Genomic DNA, 8,699 nt, shown 5'->3' with positions numbered 1-8,699 from the left:
TATAGCAGCGCTGCTGCAGGAATCCATCCTCAGCTCACTGCCCGGCGCCGGCTGTGTGACGCAGGTGGGATGATGATATTATTGCTGCGCCGCCTGCATCCTTCAACATGAGCTCAAGTGAAAAAAGGGAAAGCAGCAATTGGAAGCCGCATTAAAGAGTCAGGAGGAGATTGGTATTTTTATTTTATTGCTTTGCTATGCACAGTGGTTCATGAATTAATATTCACAGTTACCCTCCATCCTGCGGTTAAAAGGGTCCATACATTTGACACCCCCGTCTGACTCCCCAGTCTCCTCCGCACAGATCGATATTAAGATGGCCACCGCAATGGCATGGGGAGTGCAGCGGTGAGTCCAGAGCGCAGCTCCTCACTCTGAAATGCCCATCAGAAAGAAGAGGTCAGACATTTATTTTCTATGAGCGCTGTAATATCCTATTTATCAAACATCAGCACTACAAGAATCCGTCCTGAGCTGTGCTGAGATCTTTGAACGTGGGCCCCCGGGAGGATCGGGCCCCTCATGGTGGAGCGGATCGCACTCATTATAATCCATAACTGATAGAAGATACATAAACAACAACACAGGATGATTGTAAAACAGTGAGGTAATATTTTATTAAACCACCAAACACACAATAAACATATCGAACAGTCCCAGCAAATACCTATTATGGTGCAAATTACAGAGTCTCACCCTTCCGCTGACTCGCCGGGGTTAAAGCAGCTGCCAATCCGAGGGGCTTCTGGGGCTGACTACCCCCACCAAAGGCACCCCACTTTTGGTGAGCACCCACAAAGAGGAGGTAACAACAAGCTTAGAAAGCTGACAGTCCATTGAGGTACGTGGCCAGGAGACCAGAGGGTTCCAACCTGGCTTCTCCCAAAATATCCATGGAACTAGGTGACCGGAAGGTCCCGACTTGGCTTTTTCTGAGCATATTCACAAGTTCCAGGTGGCCGGAGTGTCCCAACCTGGCTACTCCAAATTTCTCCATGGGACCAGGTGACCAGAAGGTCCCAACCTGGTTTCTCCAAACATCTCCATGGGACCAGGTGACTGGTGGGTCCCAACCTGGTTTTCCCAGATGTATCCATGGGTTCTGTGGTAGTCAATGGAGCAGATCTGTAGTCCTCCAGCCAGGGCTGTGGTCCCTTAAGCTGGCATCCTGTAGAAACCAAATCTGTGTCCTTCTTAATGGATTCATGGTGTTCTGTAGTGCTGTCCCATAGAGTGTTCCTGGCAGTGGTTTTGTAAAAAGACTCCTTTATGTAGTTCACAACTGTTCTTCTTCAAGACTTCATCCAAAGGTCAAGAGAAAGGGGTGGTGTTACTAATTCTCATTACTGGAGCATCCACGGTTCATCCCCCAATGTTGACTTGCAAACATTGCAAACATTGAAGGATAAACTATTGTTATGATCTGCTACAAGCACTAAGGAAAGACAGGAGATCTGTCCCTACAATAGAACTAAGCTAGATCCCTACGATGTAACGGGGAACCTGATCCTGCGATCAGACCCGCTAAAGTCCTTGGCTAGTCTGAACGAAGACCTATAGATGTGAGGGAGGGATCCCTACAAGAACTAGGGACTGGGAGAAAGATGGACACCTCCTAGCAGAAATAGTAGCAGTCAAAGACAAACACACAACAAAAAGCATAGAGGTCAGAAGACCTAGCAAAACTAACAGAGGACGGCAACTGAGCACCAAGCTAGCTCAAGAGTAGTAAATACAATGAAGTCCAGCAAGACCAGGAGGGCGGAGCCGGATTAAATAGGCAAAAATGGTCATGTGACCAGCAAACTAAAAAAAACCTAACAGGAGAGTTCTAACACTGACCACAAGTCGTGGTTGCTCTTCAGGTCGCATGGGTGCTAAGCCTTGCATAGCCTGGGCATTTTTTCAGATCGATAAGGATGACCCAACTCATGTTATCTGTAACATTTGTCACCAAAAGCTAAGTAGAGGCCAAAAAATCCATAGTTTGAGTACTTCATGCGTGAACCGTCACATGGATATGAAGCATAAGTTGCAGTGGGAAGCTCACTGTGCTACAATGCGGCCTAGCGGGCCAGGCCAACCACCGTCTGCAGGGCCGGCGTCAACACCCGGCGCACCCGGGCAAGTGCCGGGGCCCTGAGCAGGCAGGGGGGCCCACTGGCGGTCGCGCACCCTGCTGGGCTATGGGCGGAGGAGAGCGATGTCAGCGCCCGCCATTCTCCGACGCTTGCTCAGGGCCCCGGCAGCCGGATACTTACCTCTCCCCGTGCCTCCGCAGATCCGCTGTCTTCCTGCTCTGCGCTCCCTGTGACGTCTCAGGTCAGAGGGCGCGGTGACGTCTTTCCACCGCGCGCTCCCCTGAGCCGTCACAGGGAGCGCAGAGCGGGACGACGCCGGCAACGCTGGAGTCCGGACCCGAGCAGCGGCAGCAGGTGAGGAGGAGGGAGGTGAGTATTTTATTTTATTTTTTTTTTAATGTATGGAGGCATGGGGCATAATATGGGGGGATGACATCTTGCATGGGGCATTATAAAGAGAGGGAGGGGGTGACATCCTGCATGGGGCATTATAAAGAGAGGGGGGTTACATCCTGCATGGGGCATTATAAAGAGAGGGAGGGGGTGACATCCTGCGTGAGGCATTATATAGAGAGGGGGGGGGGTGACTTCCTGCATGGGGCATTATAAAGAGAGGGGGTGACATCTTGCATGGGGCATTATAAAGAGAGGGGGGTGACATCCTGCATGGGGCATTATAGAGAGAGGGGGTGACAGCCTGCATGGGGCATTATAAATAGAGGGGGTGACATCCTGCATGGGGCATTATAAATAGAGGGGGTGACATCCTGCATGGGGCATTATAGAGAGAGGGGGTGACAGCCTGCATGGGGCATTATAAATAGAGGGGGTGACATCCTGCATGGGGCATTATAAAGAGAGGGGGTGACATCCTGCATGGGGCATTATAAAGAGAGGGGGTGACATCCTGCAAGGGGCATTATAAAGAGGGGGGGTGACATCCTGCATGGGGCATTATAAAGAGAGGGGGGTGACATCCTGCATAGGGCATTATAAAGAGAGGGGGTGACATCTTGCATGGGGCATTATAAAGAGGGGGTGTGACATCTTGCATGGGGCCTTATAAAGAGGGGGGGGTACATCCTGCATGGGGCATTATAAAGAGGAGGGGTGACAGCTTGCATGGGGCATTATAAGGTGGGGAACAGCCTGCATGGGGCATTATAAGGGGGGGCAGCCTGCATAGTGCATTATGTGGGGGGAACAGCCTGCATGGAGCATTATAAGGGGGGGACAGCCTGTATGGGGCATTATGTGGGGGGTAACAGCCTGCATGCAGCATTATATGGGGGCCAGTATCCTGTATGGAGCGTTATATGGGGGCCAGTATCCTGTATGGAGCTTTCTAAGGGGACCAGTATCCTGTATGGAGCGCTTTATGGGGGCCAGTATTCTGTATGGAGCGTTATATGGGGGCCAGTATTCTGCATGGAGCCTTATATGGGGGCCAGTATTCCGTATGGAGCCTTATATGAAGGCCAGTATTCTGTATGGAGCCTTATATGGGGGCCAAGTATTCCGTATGGAGCCTTATATGGGGGCCAGTATTCTGTATGGGGCCTTATATGGGGGCCAGTATTCCGTATGGGGCCTTATATGGGGGCCACTATTCTGTATGGGGCCTTATATGGGGGCCAGTATGCTGTATGGGGACTTATATGGGGGCCAGTATTCCGTATGGGGCCTTATATGGGGGCCAGTATTCTGTGTGGAGCGATTCGCTGGTTTCTGAGGTATTGTGGAATTTACATTGATATCGCTCATGTAATGTAAGAAGTGAAATCTTTGCATTGTACTATATATATATATATATTTATATACAGTACAGACCAAAAAGTTTGGACACACCTTCTCATTTAAAGATTTTTCTGAATTTTCATGACTATGAAAATTGTACATTCACACTGAAGGCATCAAAACTATGAATTAACACATGTGGATTTATATACTTAACAATAAAGTGTGAAACAACTGAAAATATGTCTTTTATTCTAGGTTCTTCTAAGTAGCCACATTTTGCTTTGATGACTGCTTTGCACACTCTTGCCATTCTCTTGATGAGCTTCAAGAGGTAGTCACCGGAAATGGTCCTCCAACAATCTTGAAGGAGTTCCCAGAGATGCTTAGCACTTGTTGGCCCTTTTGCCTTCACTCTGCCGTCCAGCTCACCCCAAACCATCTCGATTGGGTTCAGGTCTGGTGACTGGTGGTCAGGTCATCTGGCGTAGAACCCCATCACTCTCCATCTTGGTCAAATAGCCCTTACACAGCCTGGAGGTGTGTTTGGGGTCATTGTCCTGTTGAAAAATAAATGATGGTCCAACTAAACGCAAACCGGATGGAATAGCATGCCGCTGCAAGATGCTGTGGTAGCCATGCTGGTTCATTATGCCTTAAATTTTGAATAAATCCCAAATGGTGTCACCAGCAAAGCACCCCCACACCATCACACCTCCTCCTCCATGCTTCACGGTGGGAAAAATGCATGTAGAGTCCATCCGTTCACCTTTTCTACGTCGCACAAAGACACGGTGGTTGGAAACAAAGATCTCAAATTTGGACTCATCAGACCAAAGCACAGATTTCCACTGGTCTAATGTCTTTTCCTTGTGTTCTTTAGCCCAATCAAGTCTCTTCTGCTTGTTGCCTGTCCTTAGAAGTGGTTTCCTAGCAGCTATTTTACCATGAAGGCCTGCTGCACAAAGTCTCCTCTTAACAGTTGTTGTAGAGATGTGTCTGCTGCTAGAACTCTGTGTGGCATTGACCTGGTCTCTAATCTGAGCTGCTGTTAACCTGCGATTTCTGAGGCTGGTGGCTCTAATAAACTTATCCTCAGAAGCAGGGGTGATTCTCGGTCTTTCTTTCCTGGGGCGGTCCTCATGTGAGCCAGCTTCTTTGTAGCGCTTGATGGTTTTTGCAACTGCACTTGGGGACACTTTCAAAGTTTGCCCAATTTTTCGGACTGACTGACCTTCATTACTTAAAGTAATGATTGCCACTCGTTTTTCTTTACTTTGCTGCTTTTTTCTTGCCATAATACAAATTCTAACAGTCTATTCAGTAGGACTATCAGCTGTGTATCCACCAGAATTCTGCACAACACAACTGATGGTCCCAACCCCATTTATAAGGCAAGAAATCCCACTTATTAAACCTGACAGGGCACACCTGTGAAGTGAAAACCATTTCCGGTGACTACCTCTTGAAGCTCATCAAGAGAATGCCAAGAGTGTGCAAAGCAGTCATCAAAGCAAAAGGTGGCTACTTTGAAGAACCTAGAATATAAGACATATTTTCAGTTGTTTCCAACTTTTTTGTTAAGTATATAATTCCACATGTGTTAATTCATAGTTTTGATGCCTTCAGTGTGAATGTACAATTTTCATAGTCATGAAAATACAGAAAAATCTTTAAATGAGAAGGTGTGTCTAAACTTTTGGTCTGTACTGTATATATATATATATTTCTCTGTGGTATCTGTGCATCATGAATCGTGGTATGTATTAAAGGGGCTCACTGAGACTCTTTCGCCCGGGGCCCAGAAAAACCTGGAGCCGGCCCTGACCGTCTGCCCCATCTTGTGCATCCGCGGCCTCTTTATCCTCTGTGACTGGGGGGACAGCAGTCACACCTGTTTTGGGATGCAGACCTGCCACCTCTTTACCCGCAACAGCCAGCGTGATTGGTAGGTCATCATTTTCTTTGGAGGTGGTAACACCAGCTGGTGTTGAGCGCTGTCTGACATCGATAGCACCACCTTTGGATCAAGGCAACCTAACATGTCTGCCTGCATCTTCCTCACAGAACGGCAGTTTGCCGGGGACACCCTTCTCAACCCCGTCTAAGCACAACAGCCAGCCCTCGGTCCCTCAGATGTGGACAAGTAAAAGACCATTTCCTCCTAGCCATGAGAAAGCTAAGAGGTTGAATTTCACCATCTGCAAGATCTTGGCTACAGAAATGCTGCCTCTCCGCCTGGTGAACACAGAGGATTTTCGAGACCTTATGTCCGTCGCAGTGCCCCAGTACCAGATGCCCAGTCTGCACAATTTCTCAAAGAAAGGTGTGCCTGCGCTCCACCAGCATGTCGCACACAACATCACCGCTTCTTTGAGAAACTGTGTGTGTGACAGGGTGCATTTCACCACAGACACTTGGATGAGTAGGCATGGACAGGGGCGTTATATGTCGCTGACTGGGCACTGGATAACTATGGTGACAGCAGGACAAGGGGCTGCTGTCCAAGTCTTGCCGTCCCCACGAGTTGTGCGTCAATCCTCTTTATCTCGAAGTTCCTCCACTGCTTCTGCCTCCTCAACCTCCTCTCGGTCCTCCACCTTCTCCCAAAGCCTGTCTATTCATGCCACACGCTTTCTAACTGCGCAAAAGGGATCCTGCCCACCTCCTTACTATGCTGGAAGTAGGGCTCAACGTCATCAGGCGGTTTTTACTTTGAAATGTCTGGGAAATGTGAGTCATACAACTCAGGAGTTATGGTCAGCTCTGGAGAACCAGTTTCATGAATGGTTGTCTCCACTGGACCTGAAACCAGGGAAGGCCGTGTGCGACAATGCTGCAAACCTGGGTGCGGCCCTTCGCCGGGGCAATGTCACACACGTGCCTTGTATGGCTCACGTGTTGAACCTGGTTGTCCAGCAATTTTTAGGCCACTATCCCGGACTAGATGGCCTTCTGCAGAGGGCACGGTCGCTGTGTGCTCACTTCCGCCGTTCGCATCCCGCAACTCAGCGACTTACATCTCTACAGAAGTCGTTGGGCCTGCCACTTCACTGGCTAAAATGCGATGTGCCTACCCGGTGGAATTCAACTCTGCACATGTTGCAGCGACTGTGGCAGCACCGACAAGCCCTGGTGCAATACGTTCTGACGTATAGCCTGGGCCAACGGGATCCAGCGGTGGGGCAAATCACGCTGGAGGAGTGGTCTCAGATCAGGGACCTATGCACCCTTCTGCACAGTTTTGAAATGGCGACGAAGATGTTTAGTACTGACGATGCCATTATCAGCATGACTATTCCGGTGATTTACATGCTGGAGCACATGTTAAACAGAACTCGGAGTCAGGTGGTGCGACAAGAGGAGGTGGAGGAAGTAGAGGAGGAGGAGTTGTATGTGGAAGGGCTAACCTCTGCAAGACTCATCAGATGAGGGAGACCTTGATCACATTTCTGTTGTGCGAGGTTGGGGGGAGAGGGCAGAGGAAGGAAGCATGATTGTTACCTCACCACCAAAACAACAGGGACTTGGTGCTCCTGGATGCGCAAGACACATGAGTGCCTTCTTGCTGCACTATTCGAAATAATCCTGACTACTGGGTTGCCACACTCTTAGATCCCCGGTACAAAAGTAAATTTGCCGAAATAATTCCTGCCATAGAAAGGGATTCACGCATGCAGGAGTATCAGCAGAGACTGTTGCAGAATCTTACGTGTGCTTTTCCACAAAACACCAGTGGTGCATGTAGTGAATCTCACAGTTCTAACTTGCCAACCGTGGGACTGTCGAGTTTTCACCACTCAAACCGTAACAGAAACACAGTATCTGCTGGTAACAGCAATTTTGCGGAATCATTTCACAGCTTTTTTAGCCCATCATTTGCAAGGCCACAGGAGACAAGAAGTCTGACACATAGTCAACGCCTAGAGAGGATGGTACAGGAGTATCTCCAAGTAAACATCGAAGCCATGACTGTGTCACTGGACCCTTGCTCTTTTTGGGCTTCCAATCTGGAAAAATGGCCGGAGCTCGCCACTTACGCCTTGGAGATCTTGTCATGCCCCGCAGCCAGCATTCTCTCTGAACGTGTGTTCAGCGCTGCTGGTGGTGTGCTGACAGATAAGCGCACGCGGCTGTCTACTGAGAATGTAGACTGACTCACGTTCATAAAGATGAACAAATCATGGATCCGCAAGGACTTTTCTACCCCTGTGTCATCCTGGGGAGAGTAAAAGCTTGAGGATTTCGTAAAATCACCTCACCAACCGTTTTAAGCTTTCAAATTACTAATAATTTTTAGCTGCATCTTGTCTGGAAAATAATTTTGGGCCTGTAGCAGTGTGCGGTACTCATTCTATTATGCCATCTATACTAAGCTCCACCAGCTTGCAAATTACTAATAATTTTTAGCTGCATCTTGACTGGAAAATAATTTTGGGCCTGTAGCAGTGTGCGGTACTCATTCTATTATGCCATCTATACTAAGCTCCAACAGCTTGCAAATTACTAATAATTTTTAGCTGCATCTTGTCTGGAAAATAATTTTGGGCATAGTAGCAGTATGTGGTATTCATTCTAACCAACCATTTTAAGCAACTCTGGGGCAATTGATGCCACTTAAGTGGTGTCTGTGCCACAAATTTTTGGAAAAAATGGAGACTCTTTTTGGAGTCCCCTTGCTTTGTTTTACGTGACGTTGCCATCGTCAATTAGAGATGGGTTGGGTCCCCCCCCCCTTTTAACCGTATGAAAATACATACACTATGGCTTGGGGTAACACAGATGGTTGAGTCTGAAGTGCTGTTTACTCAGAGGTCTTCTCCAAAGCTTCAGTGTCTGCTAGTCAGCGTAGTAACCCAGCTGCGAAGCAAGCTGCACCGC

Source organism: Phyllobates terribilis, unplaced genomic scaffold, assembly GCF_046119375.1.
Source record: "Phyllobates terribilis strain yellow unplaced genomic scaffold, ASM4611937v1 Scaffold_331__1_contigs__length_2093441, whole genome shotgun sequence".
Classification (NCBI taxonomy): domain Eukaryota; kingdom Metazoa; phylum Chordata; class Amphibia; order Anura; family Dendrobatidae; genus Phyllobates; species Phyllobates terribilis.
Note: the sequence above shows the minus strand (reverse complement) of the source record.